Genomic DNA, 24,440 nt, shown 5'->3' on the forward strand with positions numbered 1-24,440 from the left:
TTAACACTGGATATACACATTCCTCCACCCTCCAGGAGCCATGAACCCTGCAACTGGTGTGGTAGCTTGTATGCTTCTGATACAGATACCCATACTGCAGGTGCAACTACAATGAAGGAGTGTCTTGAGAGGCAACAGGGGCAACAGTCTGGATGACTGACTGATCTGGCCTTGCCGTGCTGGTACCACAGCTGTAATTTTTCAAAAGGGCATGCAGTACAACTGCATGGTTAAATGATGATGACATCCTCTTGGATAACATATTCCAGAAATAAAATTGTCTCATTTGAATCTCCAGGCGGGGACTACTCAATAGGATGTTGGTCAGGTCAGAGCATGGGATGCTGGATCCCTTAATCGTGCAGGTAGGTTAGAAAATTTAAGGCGGGGACTACTCAATAAGATGTTGGTCAGGTCAGAGCATGGGATGCTGGATCCCTTAATCGCCAGGTAGGTTAGAAAATTTAAAATAGGGGATGGATAGGTTGAAGTTACATATTGTGGCAATTTCTGAAGTTTGTCTGCAGGAGGAGCAGGACCTTTGGTTAGGTGAATACAGGGTTAAAAATACAAAATCAAGGGAGCAATGCAGGAGTAGGTTTACTAAGCTAGGTTGGTTGATTAAAGGGACCAAACTACTACATCATCATCGGTCCCCCTCCCCCCCCCCCTTTTTTTTTTTAATATACAGGTCAACAAAACTGTAAATCAGAGATAGTCTGCTGCACAGAAGCCAAGGAAAGAAAAACTCAAGTTCTACAAAAGCTAGATACAGGACAACAAAGAAGAAAGGCGGGAGGGGGCACACAAGAAGAAAGGCTGGCGAGATGCCCTATCTAGGGAGCAGTTGGAAACCCCCCAAAAGCAAAACGCAATGAATTATGGTTTATTAGTCTCATAACGTACATAATCTAAATCATTTTATTCAGGTACAGGAGACACGCCATAATTTTGGTAAAGTTTTACCATATACATACAACACCTGATTTTAACAAATGGTATAATAATAATACAATTTTGTTACACAGACAATAAAAGACTAACGATTAATTACCTCTTGTTCAAATTATCATGTCATCCTCTATGAATTCTGCTAGTAGCATTTATCCCACAGAATCTGCTGTAGCCTTATTTTTAGACTCTTTGGCTTCATATTAAATATATCTTTGCCCATTAGCTTGTTATATATTGTCATCCCCATATACTGTGGAGTTCAATCATATAATTTCAAATGGTGTGTGGGTAACATAAAATTATTTTTATTTCTTGTGTTGTATGTGTGGTTAAAATGATTTTCCTTTACTTTTGGATGCTGCGTATAAAGATTTATGAAATTATAATGTATATGGAGGGAACTGTTACGATTTGCAAGTTCCGAAATAATGGGCTACAAGATTCTGTTTGTTCTGCACTACACATGTATCTTATAATTTTCTTTTGTAGTTTCAGTATTCAAGATACACTACTTTAATTTCCCCAGAAAATGATACCATACCTACTGACAGATTCAAAATAACTATGATATGCTATTTTTTATGTATCTCATGTCAGTAGAGTTTGCTAGTATTTGCATTGCAAATGCAAAACTGCTTAGTTTATTTGATAGGAACTCAATATGTGTACTCCAGTTACGTTGTCCACATTTAGTCCTAGGAATTTGACTGTGTTAACTTCTTCCATAGGATGATTGTGATGGTGTATTTTAAGATCCACACATTTCAAATGTTTGCAAAAACCAATATGGTACATTTCAAAACCAATGTTCAGTTTCAAGCCATTTAACTGGAACCAGTTTTCTAGAGCACCCATTGTGCTCACAATGGAGCTATGAATTTTTTCTCCATCATCTTCAATTAAAACAGAAGTGTCGTCCACAAACAGAATTGCAAGGGAATTTATACTTATGGGCAAGTCGTTTACATAGAATAGGAACAGGATTGGCCCCAAAATGGAGCCTTGAGGCACACCTTGTGTTACTGTACTCCATTTAAAATAATAATTCACTCCATTTGATGTGACACTTACGCTTTGCTTTCTGTTGTGCAAGTATGATGTGAGCCATTTCAGAGCTCTGTCCTTAATCCCATATTTGTTTAATTTGTATATAAGCAAGCCATGGTTCACCGAGTCAAATGCTTTTGAAAGATTGCAGAAGATACCTGCAACTTTATTCCTCTGATCCAATGATTTGCATATCTTCCCAATAAAGTTATTTACGGCATCCAGTGTGTATTTTCCGTGTTGGAATCCAAATTGGTTACTTACAATAATATCATTTTTTACGGATAATCTAATTTGCAGCTACTTTCTCTAACACTTTTGACAGGATTGGGAGAATAGAAATAGGGCGATAGTTTCCCGTATCTTCCTTCAACGCTTTCTTGAACAGAGGTCTCACTTCGGCATATTTTAACACATCAGGAAAGCACCCCTATTCAAAGGATTGGCTGATTATTTTAGCTAGCGGGGGTGCTATTATGTCATATACGGCTTTAATCACTTTACTTGGTGTCCCATCCCACCAAGCAGAATTTTTATTTTTTAATGACAATATAACATTTTTCACATCCTTTATTGCGACTTTTTTTAAAATCTGTAAGATACTCAGCTTTTTTGTCGAGCCCAAAGGGATTTACTTTACTCTGATATCCTGCTACATCAAATTCTGACTTTGCTACATTTATGAAGAATTCATTTAACACACTGATATTTGAGCTGGGTTTACAACAACATTATCATCTGCTTTAATCTTAGTTATTTCATTACAACTGACTTTAACACCTAACTCTGATTTGACAACAGACCACACTGCCTTTGCCTTACTATTATGTTGTCAAATAAACTTATTGTTTGCCATTTGTTTTGCTGCCTTTACAACTTTTTTGAATATGGCTTTATAATGTTCCACATAAACAGCAAAATGTCTGTTTTTGTTATATTTCAGTTCATTATGTAGTTGCCTCTTTCTGGTACTAGAAATTTTTCTACTCCGAGTTATCCATTTAATCTTCCTAGTTGTTTTGTTACATTTGGTTTTAAGTGGAAAAGTTTCATTAAATATTTCAAGAAAGCTACCAAGAAATTTGTTAAAGTTATTACTACTTGAGATACAGCTGTCGTAAGGCCATTCAACCTCTCTTAACTTATTGCTAACAATAGTTAGGTTTTTTTCATTGAAGTTCCTTTCCATGTGGCTTTTGTTACATGAAATTTCTTTTAGAGAGTTTTGGTAGTACAATGAATAATGCAGAGTGGTCAGAGATACCTAAATCTAAGCAAAATTTATTAACATCTTCAAACACATAATTTGTTAAAATATTATCAATACAGATCGCTGACTGTGCATTTATTCTGGTGGGTTGCATGAAGTTTGCTTTGAAGCCAAAGTTTTTTATTAAGTCATTGAATTTTGACACATCATTGCTGTCAGCTATGATTTTAATATTGAAGTCCGCAGCTATTATAATATTTTTCCTTTTTTCCTTTATTAAAATTTTCAAGAAGGCACTTAAATTTGAGCAGGAAAGTTTAAATTGTAGTTTTGTCTGGTACTCTGTAAATATAAATTACGAAGACATTTAGGTCCCTTAACTCGATACAACAGCTTCCAAATATACATTCTTCATTCAAATGATTAAAATCGTTCCTTACTTCATATTTCATGTCAGAATTAGTAAGTATGCAAGAACCTCCACATGATTTCTCTCATCTACAAAAACTGTAAGCTAATTCGAAATTTTTGATTTTAATAAGAACTTTAATACTACCACACGTAAGCCAATGTTCATTGAGACAGATAACTTTAATATTTTTCAATTCTGAAAGAATAATTTGTAAGTCATCAAGTTTATGAGTTTTGTTTGAAAAGTCGGCACTGAGACCCTTTATATTCAAGTGCATTATACATGGTTTTTATTTATGGGTTCAGGCATAGGCCTACTCTTTCTTGGATACAGTTTCGGTCTCGCCGTTTTTGTTAGCAAACACTGTTTCCCATCCCCCATCATTACTTACAAGTTTCCCTTATTATTCAGAATTTTACATGTATCAGCGAACATTTCACAGAGAATTCTGGATCCTAGCCTATTTAAATGAAGACCGTCTTTACCCAAGCATTTATTGTTTAAGAACTTGTTCGGATTTATAAACACAGCTCCCAGATTGTTACAGATTTCGTTTACATCACAGTTTATTCTGTGTATGTATTGATCACAGACGAATCATCTGTATACAATACCACTCACTACAATTCAAGATGTTTTGTAGAGGTTACTGGCTGATCCAATTAAGTTTTTTGTTTCACTTACAATTTCCTCTTCAGCGTTGCTTCTAAGAGAAGTAACATACTTGAAAAGCTGTTGTTGGTGCCTGATCTGCAACGGAGGGACCCCAGCCTCTGTGAGTAAGATCTCCAAAGGGCTAGTTCGAAAGGCTTCTCTCAAAAGTAGAACCCTGCAGTGGTGTATCGAATCCAGTATCCGCAATGCTGAGGGTGATGCTAAACTGTATGCCAGACGCCAATAATCAAGACAGGACTGTATCAGGGCTTTGTAAAGCTGCACAAGTATAGTACGATCTACACCCCAGCTGGTGTTACTCTAGCAGCAAACTGCATTAAGGTGCAGCCAGCACTTTTCTTTAAGCTAGCAAAGATGGGGACTCCACATCAAAGAAGCATTGAAGGTCAGTCCTAAAAAAACTGGTACATCTCTACCACATTGAGAAGCTGGTTGTCAAGGTAAAGTTCTGGCTGCGGGTGAATGATACAATGTCAATTAAAGTGCATGAAGTGAGTCATAGCAGCTGAAAACTGAAAGCCACAGGTGAGGGCTCATGACTGTGCCTTGAATCAACATTCAGCAGTACTCACACTAGAAGAGTAATAGCACAGGCATAAGTCGTCATAGCATGCAAGGAGGGTGTTGCTGAGGACCCCACAGCTGCTGCTAGATCACTAATGGCTTCTAGAAAGAGAGGGACACTCAGTACAGTGCTCTCCAGGACCCCATTCTCTTGGATGGGGGAGGGGGGGGGAGGGGGCAGGGTTACAGTGGGAAGCACCAACTCGAACCAGAAAGTACGGTGCAACAAGAAGTTCTGGATAAAAATTGGAATCAGACCCCAGAGACCTGAAATGTGTAAGGTAGAGATAATGTGGTGTTGCCAGGTGGTGTCATATGCCTTTTGCAGGTTGAAGAAGACTGACATAAGGTGTTGACGGGTGGCAGAAGTTGTTCAAATGGCAGACTTCGGGTAGACCAGATTATCAATAGTGAAACAGCCTTGTCAAAAAACCACCCTGGGACAAAGCCAGATGACAAATTCAAGGAGCCAACACAGTTGCTGGCTCTTCATGCATTCGAGCAGCTTACAGAGAACATTCGTGGAGTTAATTGGGTGATAACTGTATCTCTAGAGGGTGCTTACCCGATTTCAGTACTGGGATTATGATACTGTCTCACTGCTTCATATGCAGTTAAAGATAGCAAGGTTATGACAAAGACAACTGTAATAAAACTGGTTATGGTGAGAGATGTACTAACCGAGCTTGGATCATACGAAATGGCCAATTAAGAAGTTGAAGATTCAGAAACCAGAAATCCTCTACCACATAGCTAGATGATAACATATAAACGTCAACATATATATGCTCAAGGTAATTACAATAATGATTCTGGACTTCTCAAAAGGATAAGCAGTGACACACAATTATTTGTATTTTATTTATGAAATTTATATTTCAAAGATGATTCTGCACAAACTGGTTGATATAAGATAGTATTTTCTTTGCTACATATTGTTAGAGGTAAATCTTTGTCTTTTGGGCAGTGAGTGGTACGAGTTGGAAGTACGAGGATGGAGTACAAGTCATGTGTGTTGTGCTAGCACTAAGGTTTATGCTGTTCTGAAGTGAAATGACTGAAAATGTGTGTGTTCAACTACAGAATGCACACCAGTGTTCATATTACTTAACTAAATGAGCCCAAGCATCCTCTAGACTAGTATGAAAAGCTACATTTTAGAATGGACTGTGAGCCTACAACAAAGAAGAAGAACAAAAGATTAGTATTATGAAAACAGTTAACTCACATTCTACCTCTGCTACCTCTCTCTGCACTGTGTCACTAACTCAGTATGCCAAGTGCTGTGAAAATGTGACCAGCTGCACGAATTACTAACTTACTTTTAAATTAACAAATCAACTTTGGAGTATAAGAGGGTGGTGATGGTAAGACAATCCACCGATAGGTGCTTTATCATTTGACTGTGGATGCATGTTGACCCTGGAGTTTTATCAGAGAAGTGGGCTAGGACACTGACTAATTCCCACTCAGTGAATGGAGCATTATATGGCTCCAGGTGGTGCATAGTAAAAGATAATTACTTTCATTCCACCAGCTGTTTTAAAGCATGAAAGGCAGGTTGGTAATATCACTTGCTAAGACTAGCACAATGCAGAGCAAAATGTTCAGCGACAGTATCTGGGTCAGTGTAAACAGCACGATTCAAGGTAATACCAGGTACACCTGCAGGTGTCTGGTATCTGTAGAGATGTCTGATCTCTGTCAAACCTGCAAAGGTGAGACACAGGGTCTGATGGTTGAAACGTACCATTCCCAGCAGTCTTACTTTCATCATTTTATTAGCTGGTGGACTCGGGCACAGAGCTGCTTAAAGGCAACGAGTTGTTCCATTGATGGGTACCACTTATGGCATTTGAGAGCCCACCTACGATCTCTAATGCCCTCTGTGATTTCTGATGACCACAAAGGTCCCGTCTTCAATCAGGGTGGGCCCAAGGAACAGGGGATCTCTACATCAGCTTCCACGAGAATGGCTGCAGATTTAGTCTGCACTACCTCATTGGTATCTCCACACACCAAAGAGGAAAGGAGCAAAGAGCAACAGCAAAGGCAAGAGCACCCCAGTCAGCATCGTTGAGAGCGCATCTGGGTAGATGCCCAGGGGAGGGACACTGAAGGAGGAACAGAAAGATTGAGAAGTGGTCACTGCCACACAAGTCATCATGGACTCTCCAGTGAATGGATGGGAGAAGACGAGAGCTACAGATGGACAGGTCAATGGATGAGAAAGTTCCATGTGCCACACTGAATTGTGTGGGGGCACTAGCATTCAGGAGATAAAGATCAAGCTGTGCCAATAAGTTTTTAAGGTCTTTATCACAGCCAGTGATCTTCGTTTTAACCCACAAAACATCATGGGTGTTGTAATCATCCAAGATTAGGAAAGGTGGGGGAAGCTGAGAAGCCAATGCAAACAGTATGTTCCAAAACATTTCATCAGGACAGAGGTAAACACTGCACATGGTAATATCCTGAAATGCCCTTACCCGAACAACCACAGCATCCAAAGGTAAAGAGGCACAAGTTCGCTATCATGTCCAGAAGTTACGTGCAATCTCCTCCAGACACCGTATCACAGGTAGCACAATTCTTACGACATCCTTGATATCCAAGAAGGGCTATAATGCACATTGCTGGGAAGCAAATCTCCTGAAAGGCAATGCTGAAGGCAGGGGAAGTGCTTAAAAGATGATGCAGCCGAGCCAGGTGGTGGAAAAAACCACTACAGTTTCACTGGAGAATAATGCTGTCTATGTACTGTGAGGCTATGAAGGGACCAAGGAGGCAAGTTAGGCCACAGGGTCACCTGCTCCCACTGACAGAGAAATTAAGGCATCAAAATACATAGGTTAAGGGTTCCACCGTGCCGTGTGACCCATGGCCAATCAGAATGTCTGCCTCGACTGCAGGTGCGGAACAGGCAGGATCTGCTGGTGCGGGGCCACCAGAATATCCTCCTCCTCCTCGGAGGACCACTACTTATCTTTTCTCCCCTTAGACAATTTGGATGCCTGCGAGGGTTTCACTGATTTGGTTTCAGGTAATTACAATGTTCGCGAAGTCCTGCAACCAGCAGCCTGTGGCTCCTTCAATCACTGGATGGCATCCAGTTGTAGACCAGAAGCCATGGAAGGAAGTGTTTTGAGGGACACAGTTCAGTTGCAGACTAGAACTCTGAAGGAAGTGTCCCGAGGGACCCCTTCCTGGCAAGAGAAGCCAGAGGAAGGTGATGTGCCTCTGGCTAGGAGGTGGAGATCAATGTGCCCAGTGGGTGGGAGGCCAACAATCCCAAAGTAGATGTGGAGAACACCTTTTTGTTGCAAAAAGAAATAGAAAAATCAGGCATCCTGACAGTGATGACAGCTACTGACAACAAAATTTACACTCTTGACAGGTTGATTAACAAGAATGTCATGTAAATACTAATGCTTATCATAAAGAATGGATTGAATGAAAGAATGGATTGAATGAAAGAATAACATACGATACGAAACAAAAACTTTAAAGAAAGAACTCAAAACTTATTACTGTTATTGTCGTCGTCTTCTTCAGCCCTGAGACTGGTTTGACACAGCTTTCCATGCTATTCTATCCTGTGCAAGCTTCTTAATCTTCCAGTACCTACTGCAGCCTACATCCTTCTGAATCTGCTTAGTGTATTCATCTCTTGGTCTCCCTCCAAGATTTTTACCCTCCACGCTGCCCTCCAGTACTAAAGTGGTGATCCCTTGATGCCTCAGAACATGTCCTACCAACCAATCCCTTCTTCTAGTCAAGTTATTACACTAACTCCTCTTCTCCCCAATTCTATTCAATACCTCCTCATTAGTTATGTGATTTACCCATCTAATCTTCGGCATTCTTCTGTAGCACCATATTTCGAAAGCTTCTATTCTCTTCTTGTCCAAACTATTTATCGTCCATGTTTCACTTCCATACATGGCCACTCTCCATACAAATAATTTCAGAAATGACTTCCTGACAGACTCGATGTAAACAAATTTCTGTTCTTCAGAAATGCTTTCCTTGGCATTGCCAGTCTACATTTTATATGCTCTCTACTTCGACCATCATCAGTTATTTTGCTCCCCAAATAGCAAAACTCCTTTACTACTTTAAGTGTCTCATTACCTAATCTAATTCCCTCAGCATCACCCGACTTAATTCGACTACATTCCATTACCCTCGTTTTGCTTTTGTTGATGTTCATCTTATACCCTCCTTTCAAGACACTGTCCACTCCACTCAACTGCTCTACCAAGTCCTTTGCTGTCTCCGATAGAATTACAATGTCATCAGCGAACCTCAAAGTTTTTATTTCTTCTCCACGCATTTTAATACCTACTCCAAATTTTTCTTTTGTTTCCTTTACTGCCTGCTCAATACACAGATTGAATAACATCGGGGAGAGACTACAACCCTGTCTCACTCCCTTCCCAACCACTGCTTCCCTTTCATGTCCCTCGACTCTTGTATCTGCCATCTGGTTTCTGTACAAATTGTAAATAGACTTTCGCTCCCTGTATTTTAACACTTAAATGCTAGAAACTTATGTTTGCCTTTGCTTAATCTTTCTTCTAAGATAAGTCTTAGGGTCAGTATTGCCTCACGTGTTCCAAGATTTCTACGGAATCCAAACTGATCTTCCCCGAGGTCAGATTCTACTAGTTTTTCCATTAGTCTGTAAAGAATTCGTGTTAGTATTTTTCAGCTTTGACTTATTAAACTGATAGTTCGGTAATTTTCACACCTGTAATCACCTGCTTTCTTTGTGATTGGAATTATTATATTCTTCTTGAAGTCTGAGGGTATTTCGCCTGTCTCATACATCTTGCTCACCAGATGGTAGAGTTTTATCAGGACTGGCTCTCCCAAGGCTATCAGTAGTTCTAATGGAATGTTGTCTTCTCCTGGGGCCTTGTTTCGACTTAGGTCCTTCAGTGCTCTGTCTAAGTCTTCACGCAGTATTTTATCTTCAATTTCATCTTCATCTACATCCTCTTCCATTTCCATAATATTGTCCTCAAGTACATCACCTTTGTATAGACCCTCTATATACTCCTTCCACCTTTCTGCTTTCCCTTCTTTGCTTAGAACTGGGTTTTCATCTGAGCTCTTGATGTTCGTACAAGTGGTTCTCTTATCTCCAAAGGTCTCTTTAATTTTCCTGTAGGCAGTATCTATCTTACCCCTAGTGAGATAAGCCTCTACATCCTTACATTTGTCATCTAGCCATCCCTGCTTAGCCATTTTGCACTTCTGTCGATCTCACGTTTGAGACGTTTGTATTCCTTTTTGCCTGCTTCATTTACTGCATTTTTATATTTTCTCCTTTCATAAATTAAATTCATTATCTCTTCTGTTACCCAAGGATTTCTACTAGCCCTCGTCTTGTTACCTACTTGATCCTCTGCTGCTTTCACTATTTCATCCCTCAAAGCTACCCATTCTTCTTCTACTGTATTTCTTTCCCCCGTTCCTGTCAATTTTTCCCTTATGCTCTCCCTGAAACTCTGTACAACCTCCGGTTTAGTTAGTTACCCAGGTCCTATCTCCTTAAATTCACACCTTTTTGCTGTTTTTTCAGTTTTAATCTTCAGTCCATAACCAATAGATTGTGGTCAGAGTCCACATCTGCCCCTGGAAATGTCTTACAATTTAAAACCTGGTTCCTAAATCTCTCTCTTACCATTATGTAATCTATCTGATATCTTCTAGTATCTCCAGGGTTCTTCCATGTATGCAACCTTCTTTTATGATTCTTGAACCAAGTATTAGCTACGATTAAGTTATGCTCTGTGCAAAATTCTACCAGACGGATTCCTCTTTCATTTCTTCCCCCCAATCCATATCCACCTACTATGTTTCCTTCTCTCCCTTTTCCTACTGACGAATTCCAGTCACCCATGACTATTAAATTTTCGTCTCCCTTCACTACCTGAATAATTTCTTTTATCTCGCCATACATTTCATCAATTTCTTCATCATCTGCAGAGCTAGTTGGCATATAAACGTGTGCTACTGTAGGAGGTGTGGGCTTTGTACGTATCTTGGCCACAATAATGCGTTCACTATGCTGTTTGTAGTAGCTTACCCGCACTCCTATTTATTATTAAACCTACTCCTGCATTACCCCTATTTGATTTTTATTTATAACCCTGTATTCACCTGACCAAAAGTCTTGTAGACACATCCAGCTGTAAGTTTGCTGTGATTACAACGTAACTCAGCAATGAAGATGTTAACTTCATTTCTATCTTGTACTCTTGAAATAATAGTACACATGTTACACGCTTCTAGACTGTTTTAAACCCGATCCGAAGTTTGAATGTTTTATGACTGGAAGTATTAGTTCGAAGTTGGACTGAAGTAAAATCATCTTTACCGTTTAGACAGATAACGGGATAGTTGATATAACTGACAGAAAAATAACTCTTGCGATTGCTGATCTGTGATGTGACTTAGTCTTCATGATACTTAATGGTCACAGAAAGAGACTGATCGCCAACATACACTCAATTATTAGACTTTATTAGGCAACAGATAAACCCAAGCATGAAGAACTTACAATTGTGCCCTGTTGTCAGAAGCTATTGTCAAAGTCAGAACTGCTTATACTAACAGACTCAATTCCCAGAATGAAAAATCTGCTGTGTGCGCTCAGTGTAGGGTCAAATAATTACGAACAACAATAAACTTTAATCCTTCGTGTCACCTACGTCATTTAATGGACATTTAATGTTTATTTGTGGGATTAACTGATTCTTCAGACAACATTAAGGTGAAAAGTGAATTAGTGACATTTTAACTGTGAGCAACAATAAGTTACACCGAAAATGATGCATTCTGACTGTTGCTCAAGGGTATGTTATATCTGGAATTACATTGTGTAGTTGTTGAACACGCGACGTAGTGACACCTTGACGACGGAATAATGATTAACAACTTAACAGCTTCGCAAAATCATAATGTGGCATCAGCTTGGGTTCAAGACATATTTTCCATGTTTGAATACCCATTCTCAAACTTGGCATAAGAACCACAGTCAACAAGTTCGCGTAAACTGAAAATCTGTCACGAACATCCAAAGGACTTTTGGTTATCATTTAAGATCAAAGGAGTCATCGCGTTACCGAGTGGTGCAGTCGCTACATTTACAAGTGGAGAAGATCGACAGGCATTGAACACCACTGCTTTAATTAAAAGCAAGGGCGGCACGCACACTCTGGAATGCTGCTATATCAAGACATTGATACCAGTTTTGAGAGACAGTGTCTGAAAAATAACCAAACTATGCGAGGAGTTTGATTTTCTAATAGTTACAGATTAGCACTGTCGTGATCGACGCATACTGTTCCATGTCATCTCGATTAAGACAACCATCACCATTGAGCAGAGACAAAACCAGACGCCACAGCTAGCAGGAAGAGGAGAGCCCCCCCCCCAACCATCAGGCAGGCAGACTTGGGCAAGCAGCCATGAGGGCCCACTGTAAGAGGTGTAACAGGCAGGAGTAATGTCACCAAAGGGAGTGACGTCACTATAGATGCAGCATATGGCACTGTTATACATGCTGTTGCATCTGTTCATAATTCCTCTTGGCCTCTTGATAAGTTAGTGTTTTAAGTCTTGTATTTCCTTCTTTTTCTAGAAAATGGTGGAATCTGGTGGGCAGGGAGAATGGTGCTTTCCAGACTTAACACAGAAGGGGGTGGAGGGGCACAAGGAGCATTCGCATGCAATGGTTGTCTACAATCTCTACAGATGGGACAAGCATTATAACGTGAAGATGTGCCCAAATTGTAAACAGAAGGAGGAGGGGGAGGAGTAGGAGCAGGAGGAGGAGGGGGGGGGGGGGGGCACATGCTGTTTCACATCACATCAGCCCAATCATCTTGAAATTTCCAGACAATGAATCACCCTCAAAGGCCAAAGTAAAGGGGCATCAGTAGCAACCCTAATCTTTGACCTCCTATGGACACAAAGTGTAAACCCTGTTGTTCCAAGATGGCATGTAACTCATCATGAAACTGCGATAACAGGTCTCAGTGAAAAGTGATGCCCTGATTCACATTTAGATTAGTACAGGGAGCCACAGTCACCAGTATGTCCCTCAACTTATTACAAGCAAGCAGTGCCCGTGACTGGACAGAGAATGCTGTTTTGATTGAAATTGATCCTATTTTTATTTTGGAGATGGCTACCCCTTCCCCACACTTGTCTTCTAAGTTCTCCTTAAAGGATAAGGCCTTTGTGGCCAAGACAGCATCATTATCAGTCCTTGTGCAGGACTTATTTCTCTGCTTGCCGCTTAGCCCTACATTCTTCCCATGGTGTAGCCAGGGAAGGGAACATTTTAGGGTTGTATTTCTGTATTAAAGAGAGGACCTTCCTCCCTTAGAGACCACTGGGGCCATATGGCCACAAGGGAGAGAACTTCATCTGCTTGATTTGCAGCTCATCTGCCCATTACCATCCATTCCATACAGGTAATGTTCCCATGGGCACCACTCAGCCTCAGCAACAGCTAAGTGGCCAGTTATTGGGTGTCCCGCATGCCCGAGTCACAATGGGCACGTACTCCTTGGCATACAAGGGGAGTTTTCAGATCAGTCCAAAATCATAAACTATGTCCAAGCAGGGTCTGCACCAAGAAAACCATCAGATGGAGAGGTAGAGAGGTGAAAGTATAGTGTAAGCCTGCAGCATGGAAAGCAAGTAATGCTGCAAAGGCTGATTGCCCGTGTTAGCTAAGCAAGTACTCCCTGGCGGAGGGTTGGGGTTTTAGTTCTAGTAAGGAGTAAGGAAATAGGAATACAGGTAAGCTACTATGAACTGCATAGTGGACACATTATTGCAGCTAATATAGACACGAAACCAACACTCATGACACTAATAAGTTTATATTCTAACTAGCTACAAAAATGATGACAAGTTGGAAGAAATGTATGACGAAATAAAGGAAATCATTCATATAGTTAAGGGATATGAAAATTTAGTTGTGACGAGGCACCGGAATTCTATAGTAGGGGAAAAAAAAAGTTAAATGTTGAATGGGGGAAAGGAAAGAAAAAGGAAGCAAAAGGAAGCACCAAGGTAGAATTTTACACACAGGATAATTTAATTATTGCTAATATTTGGTTTAAGAATTACAAGAGAAAGAAGAAAGATTTCAGAACCAGATTTTAAATTGTCAGACATTTCCAGGAGCAGATGTGGACTGAACATAATTTATTCGGTCTGAACTGTAGATTAAAACTAAAGAAACTGAACAAAGGGAGAAAATTTACGAGATGGGGCTCAGGTAAGTTGAAAGATCCTAAGATTGTTGAGGGTTTCAGAGGAAGCATTAGGCAACGGTTGACTAGGACAAGGGAAAGAAATGCAGTAGAAGATGAATGGGTAGCTTTGAGAGATGAAACTGTGAAGACAGAAGATCATCAAACAGATAAAAAGACAAAGCTTAATAGAAATCTTTAACATCGCAGGAGGTATTACATTTAACCAACAAAAGGAGAAAATATAGAACTGCAGCAAATGAAGCAGGTGAATGGGAATGCAAACGTCTAAAAAATGAGTGACAGGAGATGCAAAATGGTTAAACAAGAATGACTAAAGGAGAAGTTTAATTTTCCTGTAGGCTGTATGTATCCTTCCCCTAGTGAAGTATACTTCTAAATTGTTAAAGTGGCCTTTGGGGCGCGGCAGGGTGGGGGAAGGCAGCTGTTTGAATATCCAGAGCTTGGATGGAAAACCAGCTCTAAACAAGTAAGGGAAAGCTGAAAGGTGGAACATGGAAATAGTAGACACATCAGAAGAAGTTTTGCATCACCTTGATTCCCAGAACTCCTGACAGTAGACATTGACTGGGGATACTGTACCACAGACACAGTCCCTTTGACTGTTCAGAGATGTCACTAAACCTACCCAAAGATATAAACAACCATGCACTAGCAGCACCTATTAGATGGAGGGGGTCCGACAGCTGATCAGTACTAATCATTCCACCACGAAGAAGGTGCACGGCTCGTGTTGTCTGTAGTTCAACCATGCCTAGATGGACAATAGCGTGGTTCGATTGCGTCTGCATTGTTACTTTGTACCAGGAAGGGCTCTCAACAAGTGTCCAGGCATCTCGGCATGAACCAAAGTGAGGTTCGAACATAGAGGAGATACAGAAAGGCAGAACTGTCGATGACATGCCTTACTCAGGCTGCCCAAGGACTACTACTGCAGTCAGTAACTGCTACCTGCAGATTATGGGTTTGAGGAACCCTGACAGCAATGTCACCATGTTGACTAATGCTTTTTGTGCAGCCACAGGACGTCATGTTACAACTCAAACTGTGCGCAATAGTCTGCATTATGCGCAACTTCACTCCCAACATCCATGGCAAGGTCCATCTTTGCAACCACGACGCCATGCAGCGTGGTGCAGATGGGCCCAACAGCAGGCCGAATGGACCCCTCAGGATTGGCATGATGTTCTCTTCACCGATTAGTGTTGCATATTCCTTCAACCAGACAATCAGTGTAGACGTGTTTGGAGGCAACCCAATCAGGGTGAACGCCTTAGACACACAGTCCAGCGAGTGCAGCAAGGTGGAGGTTCCCTGCTGTTTTGGGGTGCCATTATGTGGGGCTGAAGTGCGCTGCTGGTGGTCATGGAAGATGCTGTAACTTCTTTACGATACGTGAATGTCATCCTCCGACCGATAGTGCAACCATATCGGCAGAATATTGGCGAGGCATTTGTCTTCGTGGACGACAATTCGCAACTCCATCGTACTTATCTTGTGAATGACTTCCTTCAGGATAATGACAGTGCTCTACTCGAGTGGCTAGCATGTTCTCCAGACATGAACCATGTCAAACATGCCTGGGATAGATTGAAAAGGGCTGTTTATGGGCAATGTGACCTTCCAACCACTCTGGGGGATCTATGCCACATCACCGTTGAGGAGTGAGACAATCTGGACCAGCAGTGCTTTTATGAATTTATGGGCAGTATGCTACAAGGAATACAGGCACCAATCAATGCAAGAGGATGTGCTACTGGGTCTTAGAGGTACCGGTGTGTACAGCAATTTGGACCGCAACCACTGAAGGTCTCGCTGTATGGTGGTACAACATGCAATGTGTGGTTTTCATGTTCTGTACAGGTTCCAGAACTCTCAGAACCAAGGTGATGTACAACTTTTTTTGATGTGTGTATATAGAGGGTCTACACGGGGGAGATGTACTTGAGGTAAATATTATCAAATGGAGGAGGACACAGATGAAGATGAGATGGGAATACAACACAGCGAGAAGAGCATGATGTGTTGAAAGACCTAAGCCGGAAGAGGGCCCTGGGAGTAGATGACATTCCGTCGGAGTTACTGATAGCCTTGAGAGAGGCAGCTAAAACAAAACTCTCCCATACGGGGTGCAAGTTATAAGAGAGAGGTGAAATACCCTCAAATTTGAAGAAAAATGTAATCATTCCAATTTCACAGAAAGCATATGTATGTTACTGAACTATCAATTTAGTAAGTCATGGCTGAAAATACTAACACAAATTCTTTACAGAAGAACAAGAAGTAGTCTACATTTACTGCACAGAAAGTAGGCAGCAGCTGCCAGAGTCAAGGTACATGGAAGGGAACCACTGTTTGAGAAGGGAGCAAGACAGGGTTGTAGAATATTCCTCACGTTATTTAATGTGTTCATTAAGCAAGCCGTAAAAGAAACAAAAATTTGGAACAGGAATTAAAGTCCAAGGAGAAGAAATGAAAACTTTTGAGGTTTGCCAATGACATTGGCATTCTGTAAGAGGCAGCAAAGGACTTTAATGAGCAAGTGAGCGGAATGAATAGAGCAGAACAAAGAGAATGGAATTTAGTCTAATTGAATCAAGTGATGCTGAGGGAATTATATTAGGAAACGAGACACTTAAAGTAGTAGCTGAGTGTTGCTATTTGGGCAGCAAAATAACTGATGATAGCTGAAGTAGAGGATATAAGATGTAGGTGGGCAATGGCACGAAAAGCGTTCTTGGAGAGGAATTTGTTAACATTGAATATAGATTTAAGTGCTGGGAAGTCTTTTCTGAAAGTACACTGATAGAGTGTAGCTGTTTATGGGAGTGAAACATGGATAATAAACAGAAGAATGCTGATGGTGGAGGGGTAGGGGGTTAAAAACTGTGGAGGAAGATAAAGAGATGAATAAAGTAAGTAAATTCAAAAGGATACAAGTTTCAGTACTGATATGAAGATGAAGAGGCTTGTACAGAATAGAGTAGCATTGTACCAGTTTTAATACTGAACACAAAAACAACAACAGTTATATTCCCATTCATTGTTTCACACTGTAAGCATCGGTGCAGTACATGGGAGCAACAACTTCACATTAGAAGCACCACCTCTCCGAACAAGCCTTTTCAACTGAAGTGCAGCAGATTCCTCAGAGGTTGCACACTAATGACTGTTTCAACTTAACAGCCATTAATCCATTGACATACAGGAGACCTAGGAAACAGAATTCTCGTTATAGAAGTTTGTACTACCTTCATGATTTGGATAATCAAACAAAGATCCCATCAACATGTCCAATGAATGTCATTGAAGCATATCTACTGTCTATAGCAATAGAGCACTCTGCTGCTGACCAGTCCACAGCTCCAAAACATCTAGTTCACCTTGGTTTCACCCTGCCTGTATTCACCGAGTTCCCAGAGAATCTAAGTAAGGTACAATAGAGCCTGAACTTTTCAATATGGGAAGTAACATAATACAGCGAAGCCCGTTTGTGACTCGTATTGTTGGCACAATAACTACCAATTAGTTCCTGCTCTGCATATGTATTTTCCTTTTGGTGTAACATGTCTGCATTCACACCAAGAGGTGTTCTATCACTGAGGGCAGAGCTGCAATGTTGTGTGTGGTCAGTGAAAGTGGTGTTTAACAGTCAGGGTATCTACAAATTTTTATAGCAGCCTAACTGGTAAATTAGAATTACTAGTCTGTAGGAACACCCATTTTTCCATTCTCCACCTTGACAGTTGACTGTGATCCTTTCTTTCTCTTCAATGTATCAGTTTACTGCTCCTGCAATTATCTTGTTTCTGAGCATTATAGTGTTCATTTTCTATCGAAATAACTGCCTCTTTAATGCAGTCATGTCAAGTTTATAACATTAACATCACACATGGTGATGAATCCCAGAAGTCAACATAGTGAGTGTTATTACTATTTGTAATAGTGACACTTCATCTAGAACTGAATTCAGTGTTGTTTATGAGCGAATAGGAAAGAAACTCAACTGTATTAACAATTATGAACGTGCAAACAAACTTTTAGAGTATGTATGGCCCGTTGTAACAAATGGTGTATATAGTGAATTATATTAAAATGGCTAATGTAGAAAAACTTAGTAGCGATATTGTTAATGATGGAAAATGTGTCCTTCAATTTTCAATTTGTTAATTCCATAAACTGTGTAACATTAACACCGTGTGCAATGATATAAGCATTGATACATACTGAGATGATTATTCCCCCTAATTATTACCCTAATTACATTCCTTCTCCTATCTAGTGAATTTTGGCTATTGTTAAATACTGACTACAATGAGTAAGGTTTCTTCCACTATGAAACGAAATTGAACTAAACACCATTTATTAATAGCAAACAGCTTTCCATCACACAAAATTTTTCCAAAATAATCCTATTTGCTAATGCTGTGTGCCACTAAAAAGTGAGAACTGTTGTCCAACAAGGCCGTCCATGGCTCACCAATTAACTGTTTGCTTAGCCTGCTACTAAATGCTGCTGGTATCAGCGATTTTTTTACTTTCAATCATGTAAGAGTAATATTCCCTTACAGATGCCAAAGATTTGACTTGTAAACAAAATATTTTCAGTTGTTTCCAAATTGTGAGTTTCACGAAGCAAAAACATCCTGTTGAGTTCAAATACACACCAGACTACATGGACCTAGGCAACAGCCACCAGGAGGCAGGCATTCCTAATATTTCCAAGCACTGCTGCTGCTGTCTCAGCATCAAGTGCGGGCTACACCCCACACACCAGCCCATTAGCACTGGCGACCACGCTGCAGACCTAGCAACGCTGGCTCCTGAATCTCCGTATGCTCTGACTGTGCTTCATATCGTTCTTTGTACTCAGCATTGCTTGGTTCTTGATATTGCTACATCTAGGCTCTCGATTTAGTTTACCCTTGTCATTCTGTCATGCTGTCTGTGCTGTTCGTTCATCACTGATGGTGATTTGCCAAAAGCCCCAGAAGGACAACAGCAATGTTCTCAGCCCCAGTGTCTCTGGGTCATGTCCAATTCCACTTACTATAATTGGTGACAAGGATAACTTAGCTGTGTCCTATGGATTCAAAACTCTTACAATTCTTGGAACAGCAAGAGCAACAGCTGCTCCTGCAGCAGCAAACAGTTGCTACACCAGGAAATTCAGCTTTTGCTGGAGTGCTTGCAGGATCAGGGTTCACAACCCTCAAGCTGAGGTCACTTCCCAGCTGAGGCATGCCCACCTGCATTTTCACCATTTATTGACACCAAATAAGACTGGAAAACTTATTTGCATTGGCTGAAACAACACTTCACAGTTTTTTAGGTTTTTGTTGACACACTCCAATAGCCCATCTCCCTTTCTTGTGCTTCCTCGGAGGTATATTTCTTACTAAAGAAGTTGGTTCCCCTCTCAAATCCAGTTGCACTCACATTTGAGGAGATGTATTAGTTGCTGTCTAACCATTATTCGCAATGATTCCACATTGTGTGTCATGCCCAGAGTTCCATCAATACCACATGCAACCTGGTCAGTCATATCAGTTGTGGGTGACAGATTTCCGAGTAGACATTGTTACATCACCTGTACAAACTCGTCTTGTGAAACTTCACGTTGACTCCTTGATGACGTGGTGGTCCACTTGGCTCCCAATCCAGAAGTATGCACTGCAGTCCTCAAGTTGGACAGTCCTTCCTTGAACAATATTTTGAAAATTGTGCAGGCAGCAAATGAGCATCTTATGACTCGTCCCCAGATAGCAGCAGTTCAACCGGCACCAAGGGGTTTAAATTCTCTCTAGTCCTTTTCTCCAACAGCATTGTGACTAATCTATGTGTCAATGGCCTCTGAGCAGGCAATCACACCTGTCAGCATAAACAGCAGTATGTCCCACTTTGTCCCAACTGTTTCATGTTGCACCAATGTGCAGAACTGTCCAGATTGCTGGGCACGCTGCACCCATTGTGGAATGGATGAGCCTCTCCCAACTGCCTGTCATCAAGCATTGAGATAGCTGAATCCCACTCCATATTTGCAGCAATGGACAGTGTACGACTTCTATGCCATTGTTCCCCAGGGCAATTTTCCTGCCACCAAGTTGTTAACTGGACTCACAATTCCACATAAAAAAATTTGTTTCCACATAGAGTCAGGAGCGATGCTTTCCCTGGTAAACCTCCCAACATATGCTTGTCTGTGCTACCCAGCATTTGCCCCACTTTCCTGCAATTTGGTTGCAAATGGTGACAGTTCAATTCCCCTCTTAAGTCAGTTCATGACTACAGCAGCATACAAGAAGCTTACACAGTGGATGAAGCTGTTTGTTGTCAATGGCCCCTCAGTTGGCAACATATTTGACCCGGATGCCGTCTCACTGTTTGGGTCCTCCACCATGAATGAAGTATAGGTTATCTCCAACATGGTTCCCCTCCAGAAATTAGACACCTTTGTCTCTCTGTTCGTCCCTGGCCTGGGGCACGCCACCAATTTCAAGGCGCATAATTCTCTGCGCACAGATGCAGTGCCCCATTTCTGCTGGACACATCTGCTCTCAGTCTTCCTATGGACGGCAGTTAAGCTCGAATCCTATCGCCTTCATGACGCTAAAACTGTCAAAACTAGTGCTTGGGCCACACCTCTGGTAGTGGTTAAGAAACTAAATGGTTCCCTCAGGGTCTGAAGATTCTGAGTCAACAATCTATGGTTAGGTACATATGAACCCACATGCTCTGGACTTGTTAATAAAGAGCAAAATCTTTGTGGATGCCAGTTACAGTAGTGGCCACCCATGGGCGGCACCTTAAGACATTTGATAATCATAGTGGTTTTGAGCATCGGCAGCCAATCACCTATGTCCCTGCCTACTGACTGCGCCTTATTGGTGGACGACTTGTGGTTGGAGTGCCCGTCCACACAAATCCTGCAGCCACACAGGTACAATTTGCACTACTGGGCTCCGTCAGCATTTCCTGTGAATGCGAGCTTGGAGGTTGAGACCTCACCACAGCACCTATCCACCCACCAATGGAGCCCACACAATTGTTCCCCAGTGCACTGTCTGGCATCCTGCCTGCCCCCTCCCAGCTGTTGGATTTCCTTACTGGGAAACCAACTGTGCGAGTGGTTTACCTTTCCAAGTGCTGTCCAGGACACTTCAGCCCTAAGCACCTATTTCGAGGAGGGGGGGGGGGGAGGAGGAAGGGGGGGAGGTGATCTGGTATCATGGTCTGACGAGTTTGAAGGTCTGCCAAAATCCATTCAGCTAAATGACAGTTTCTAGGTGGCACTCCTCAAAGATTCATATAATACACCTGTGACCCAATTTTGAGCAATCTTCACCATGGTTGTATATTGTCAATAGTTACCACTGCTTTTTCTGAGTGGGACATACAGAAGCAGAAGATCAGTTAAAAGAAGATTTTTGGGAGCCAATGTTCTAATAATGCCTTCACTGGCATTTGCAACACATTTTAAGGTAGATAATTCAAAAATTGAGAGATGAAACTTGGTTGTATATTCTGCATGGAATAGCCAACAGACTGAAACACTTAAATTCACATTATGCCCCAACTTCAGGAAAGAGATTGAGTTTCTGTGATGGTGCCATGTTTCAATTGCACTAGCAGTGGAAGAAATATGGAAACACATGTGATGGGTTTTCTGAGTGGGCACAAGCCTTCAAGCATTTGAGGAGCCCCGACCGGGGCTGACGGTCTGGGAGATGGATGGCGGATTGAGGGAATAGGAGACGATAATTAGGATGCCCGGGCAAGCTACAAACATGCATAGCGTAAGCGGCCAGTAAACATTGGCACCGTAACCGCAGTGTAGGGAAATCTGTCTCCACAAGTATGCTGTCCACAGGGCTGGTCCGGAAAGCACCAGTGCAAGTCGGATCCCACTGTGAAGGATTGGGTCCAGCACCCGAAACGTAGATGGGGCTGCTTAACCATAAGCCAGGCTCCCATAATTCAGACGGGACTGGATTAACGCCTGGTAGAGCCATAAGAGGGTAGATCGGTCGGCGCTCCAGCTGGAGTGGCTCAAGCATCGCAGAGCATTAAGATGCCGCCAACACATCTGTTTAAGCTGCTGAATATGTGGGAGCCAAGTCAACCAGGCATCAAAAAAAACACCCAAAAACCGATGTGTCTTCACCATAGCAAGAAGTTCGCCGGCAAGAAAAACCCGCGGCTCTGGGTGAACTGTTCGTTGCCGGCAGGAATGCATAACGCAGGTCTTGGCAGCCGAAAACTGGAAGCCATGCGCTACAACCCAAGACTGCGCCTTGCGGATAGCGTCCTGCAGCTGACTGTCAGCAGCTGTAATGCCAATGGAGCTATAGTAGAGGCAGAAGTCGTCAGCTTACAAGGAAGCTGAGACAGACACTCCCACCGCCACAGCGAGCCCGTTAAATGCAATTAAAAACAGGCAGACACTTAGGACAGATCCCTGTGGTACCCCATTCTCCTGAACTCGGGAGGAACTATGGCAGGCCGCAACTTGAACGCAGAAGGTACGATGGGACAGAAAATTCGTAGGAAAATGGGCAGTGGACCTCGAAGACCCCAACCACGAAACATAGAGAGGATGTGATGGCACCATTCGTATTGTTTGCCTTCCGCATGTCGAAAAAGACAGCGACGGTGTGCTGACAGAGCGCAAAGGCCATACGGAAGGCTGACTCCAGGCTCACCAGATTGTCGGCGGCAGAACGGCCTTTACAGAACCCACCCTGAGACTCGAATACCCAACTCGACTGCTGGCTCACCATGCGTTCGAGCAACTTGCAAAGAACGTTGGTGAGGCTAAAGGGGCGGTAGCTGTCCATCTCCAATGGGTTCTTGTCACATTACAAAACAGGGACAACAATGCTTTCCCGCCACTGCGACGGAAACTCACCCTCGACCCAGATATGGTTGTAAAGGTCGAGGCGGGTCGCTGGCAGTCCACTGAAAGGTGTTTGAGCATCTGACAGTGGATGCGATCTGGCCCAGGAGCTGTATCAGGGCAAGCGGCTAGGACACTGTAGAATTCCCACTCAATGAATGGAACATTGTAGGATTCAGAATGGCGGGTGTGAAATGAAAGGCTCTAATGTTCCACTCACTCTTTAATGGAGCAGAAGGCCAGTGGGTAATTTGCAGAAGCAGAACTCAGAGCAAAATGCTCTGCCAAGCAGTTTGCAATTACGTCGGAGTCAGTGCAAACTGCTCCATTCAGTGAGAGCGCAAGGATGCTGACGGGGGTCCGATGAGGTGTTCTATTGATCGAGGTTGCTTGTGACGCATCTCAGGCGACCACCAAGGCACAGTCCTCCGACGAGGGGACTCAGAAGAATGAGGAATGGCAGATTCTGCGGCAGTAACGATGCCGGTGGTGACCGAGTGAACCACTGCATCAATGGTTTCATTAGAAAGAGGCACAATAGCGGCCATGGAGGAGAACAAGTCACAGTCAGCCTTATTCATAGCCCATCTGCAAGGGCACCCAGATGAGTGACGCTGTGGCAGTGACAGAAAGATTGGAAAGTGGTCACAACCACACAGGTTGTTATTCAGACTCCATTGGACAGACGGTAAGAGGCTAGGGCTGCAGATTGAAAGGTCGATGGCCGAATACGTGCCATGCGCTAGACTGTAATGTGTGAAAGTACCATCATTTAAAATGGAATGGTCGAGCTGTGTCAATACATGCACCTCGACCTGTTGCCACTGACCCACCCCACAGACGATTATGGGCATTGAAGTCGCCCAGTAACAGGAAAGGTGGCGGCAATTGGGCTATCAGCGCAGCCAGGACATGCTGTGGGACATCACCATCCGGTGGAAGATAAGGACTGCAGATAGTAACAGCCTGTGGCATCCACACCCGAACAGCAACTCCCTCTAAAGGTGTTTGTAGAGGGACAGACTCGCTGTGAAGGGAGTGAAGGACGTAAATGCAGATACCACCAGATACCCTTTCATAAGCTGCCCAGTTCCAATAATAACCCTGATAGCCACAGAGGGCTGGAGTTTGCATTGCCTGAAACCAAGTTTCTTGAAAAGCAATGCAGAGGAAAGGGTGAAGGCTGAGAAGTTGTCAGAGCTCAGCAAGATGGGGGGGGAAAAAAACCGCTGCAGTTCCAGTGGAGGATGATTTTGTCCACGGCTGAGAAAGGCGTGAAGGAACTGGGGAGGCAGATTACGGTACTGGGTCACCTGCTGTCTCCGACTGAGCTCCTGTGCAAGTGCTATCCACTGCGTCTGAGGGACTGGCGAGATCGAG

The 24,440-nt window shown here is 42.4% G+C and overlaps 1 protein-coding gene across 2 annotated transcripts in view; it reads right to left on the reverse strand.

Annotated features, from left to right (window-relative positions):
* Positions 1 to 24,440, reverse strand: part of LOC126353910 (disks large-associated protein 5-like) — a 185,127-nt gene that overhangs the window by 134,047 nt on the left and 26,640 nt on the right. The window lies entirely within an intron of this gene.

This window comes from Schistocerca gregaria, chromosome 3 (assembly GCF_023897955.1).
Source record: "Schistocerca gregaria isolate iqSchGreg1 chromosome 3, iqSchGreg1.2, whole genome shotgun sequence".
Taxonomy (NCBI): Eukaryota; Metazoa; Arthropoda; class Insecta; order Orthoptera; family Acrididae; genus Schistocerca; species Schistocerca gregaria.